Source organism: Myotis brandtii, unplaced genomic scaffold (genome assembly GCF_000412655.1).
Source record: "Myotis brandtii unplaced genomic scaffold, ASM41265v1 scaffold220, whole genome shotgun sequence".
NCBI lineage: Eukaryota > Metazoa > Chordata > Mammalia > Chiroptera > Vespertilionidae > Myotis > Myotis brandtii.
In genome coordinates, this window is record NW_005358250.1 from 154,283 (window position 1) to 157,197 (window position 2,915).

At 57.4% G+C, this 2,915-nt stretch overlaps 1 protein-coding gene across 3 annotated transcripts in view; it reads right to left on the minus strand.

The window, feature by feature from the left end:
* RIMS3 (regulating synaptic membrane exocytosis 3) overlaps nucleotides 1-2,909 on the minus strand; it is a 39,099-nt gene extending 36,190 nt beyond the window's left edge. For all 3 annotated transcript variants that reach the window (XM_005866029.2, XM_014539524.1, XM_005866028.2), the window contains exon 1: nucleotides 2,824-2,909. The gene's annotated coding sequence lies outside the window, so the exon portion shown is untranslated. The remainder of the gene's footprint in view (nucleotides 1-2,823) is intronic.
* Nucleotides 2,910-2,915: the final 6 nt, after the last annotated feature.

The following is a 2,915-nucleotide window of genomic DNA, read 5'->3' on the forward strand; positions in this document are numbered from 1 at the left end:
GGCGGGCCGGGCTCTGCACTCTCTCCCCTGCTCTCCACTCCTCCCCAACTGTCCTTTTCTTGTCCAGGCATCTTGAGCCCGAAGCGTGAGGAGCCCAAACTTGCTAAGGGAAGAGAATCATCATACAGTATGCAGCCCCCACCTGCCAGCTCGGGGCTGGGTGCTGTGCCTCCAGTTAGTACATTTAATCCCTCAAGAACCTTCCATATGGGGGTGGGGCAGTCTGGGTGTAAATTATTCCTATTTCCCAGGTTGCTCACCAAGTGCTTGAGACCACTTGCCTGGAATGGTAACAGCCTGGGAGTGGAGGATGCCACATTTGAACCCAGGACTGTCTAAGTATCTGGTGTCCTTTCTGCCCCTGTGACTTACTGTTCCCAGCCAGCTCACCTTCAACCACAGAGCGATTGTTCCTCACCCATGTCCCTCAGTTCACAGCACTCCCCCCCCCCCCCCCCCCAGGCAGCACAGCAACTCTGTTGGGTCAGCAAAACACCAGTGTAAAGGCCAGTGTAGAAATCACTCCTCCCCTGGGTCAACAAAATGCCATTGTGGGAGAAATACCCACCCCAGGTCAGCCAAACACTAATGGGGGAAGACACCCCCATTGTCAGCAAAGTGCAGGTACAGGAAGCACATCCTACACCCCCAGTCAGCAAAAGGCCAGTGTGAGAGACACCTCCCTATACCCCCCTCTGCCTGGGCCCACAACATAGGCTTGGGGTACACAGATAGAGTCCTCCGAGGTGGTGCTCCTGGGGTGGGGGAAGGCAGTATAGCTGGGGCTGCTACTGTTGCCTGGGGGTGGGGGGAAGTGGGGAAGGCTGCGGCTGGGGAGTGGAGCAGACAGGGGTGAGAGTTCTCACATGGCACTAATGAAATCAACCACCAGCCTGCCCCCTCCCCTCCCACCTCTCCCCTGCTCCCCAGGGACCCTCCAGGCTCCAGCTGATGCAATGCCCAGGCCCAATAATTGTTTTCTTCCCTCTTTAAAGGGCCAGCTGCTGGTGCAGCAGCAGACATCACCCTGACCCTTGACAGACCCCACAAGAGCTTAGCACCCGGTTAGGGATAGGGGGAGCCCAGAAAGGAGCAGCTCAGCCCTGGGTTCTGCAGAGTAAAATCCAATTAATGTCCAGAGGCCAGAAGTGTCTGTGAGCAAGGCGGGAGGGAAAGATAATAAGACAGAGACAGTGCTCCCAGGAGAGCACATGCCCCGAGGCAGGGACCTTGGTCCCTGCTGGGTCCTCAGCACCTGACTCCTGCCTGCCTGTCCTGTCAAGTCCTTGGCACAGGAGTTACTCCTGAGTTCAGCAGTTATCATACTGAGCTTCCCTGAGTTCCAGGCACTGTGCTAAGCAGCTTAAAGCCACCATTTTATTTACTCCTCCCAGCAGACCTAGAAGGTGGGTCTGTTTTACTGAAGGAGGCTTAGAGAAAGGAAGTGATTTCCTGAATAGCACATAGCCAGAAAGTGGCACAGCCTGGGTTTGAAGCCAAGTTTGCCCAACTCTGGGCTTCATAACCTGCAGAGAGTGGTCAGTTTCAAACCCCAGGGCTGGAGATCCGGAACCAGGTAGCCTGGCACAGAGGGCAGGGAAGGGGTCTGTGGGTCCTAAATAGGCTCTGAAGGCCATGGTGCTTGGTTTAAACACAGATTTCACAGACACCTTCCTCAACCCCCCTATTTCCCCCAAGAGAATGCCCCATTAGGTTGCCCACATACCCCCAGGGACTGTTGGCAGCTGCCTGATTACAGACTAATTGGTGGCTGCTAGCAACTGTGGGACTTGCTAGTTAACCTCTTGGTGACCAGGCCTAGCCCAGAAAGGCCCTCTCCCCACCACTTCAGTCCCTAAACCCAAGGACCCTAGACTTATGTCATCATGGGCAGAAGACAGGACCAAAGGGGCAGCAGCCTTCCTCTCCACACCCAGACAACACCCCAGCCCATAGGACCACCTCCAAACAGCTCCCAGGTGGCCGTGCCAGTCCCCACCCCTTGTTCTCTGGCCTTGGGTATGGCCTTGCCCACCCCATCCAGGACCACGGGAGCTATGGGTCCTTCCTAGGTTTCCAGGCCCAGGATACTGGGAAGTAACCCACTCCTCAGGGTTGGGTTGTCCAGAGAAAGTGATGTGGGCATGGGCCCAGGTAGCCTGGAGGCCAGCCAGTGAAGATACCTTCCCCCGAGTGAGAGAGTGCCCAGGTTGCTCACCAAGGGTTTTGCCAAGCTTCCCCAAACCCTGGACTTCCCACTGTGGACCAACTGCCTTTCCCAGCTTCCCAGAAGCCCTCTCTTCCACCCTAGGACTGGGGTGAGCACTACCCTTTTTCTTTCATAGACTGGGGGGTCTTCTAGGCACCACAATGGTGTCTCATTGGGAGGAAAGAGTGGCTGCTTCTCAACCAGGGCACAGGCGGGAGGGAGGAAGGCAGGCTGCCTTCCAGCTCCCTTTCCAGGAGGAATTTTAAACACTTTCCAAAAATGCCATGCGAGGCAATGCTGTTGAAGACCAGGGCCCCAGATGCTCTGAGCTTCAGCAAAAAAACTCAAGACTCTGGAGCCCCCTACTGCATTTCCAGGCTTCCCCAAATGCCCTATGTTCCCCTCTTATACCTGAGCCCCCACCCCAGAGCCATCACACACACTGTGCTCATCCCACCTCCTCCCCGGCTTTCGCCCCCCCAGACCCTGCAAGCTCACATCCCTACGTGGCGCCTCCTGGCTGGAGCCCCCCTCCCCCCGCCCGGGTGGTCCCTCAGACCTCCGCAGCCCTCTCCCCACGTCCACTTCCAGGCGCACAAGGCCTACCGACTCACCAGGGGTGGGGCTGGGGTCCATACAGGGAGGGGTCTCCGGTGGCCAAGGAGGCTCTGAAAGGCGGGGCAGGTGCTGCCCTGGGACCCCGCCC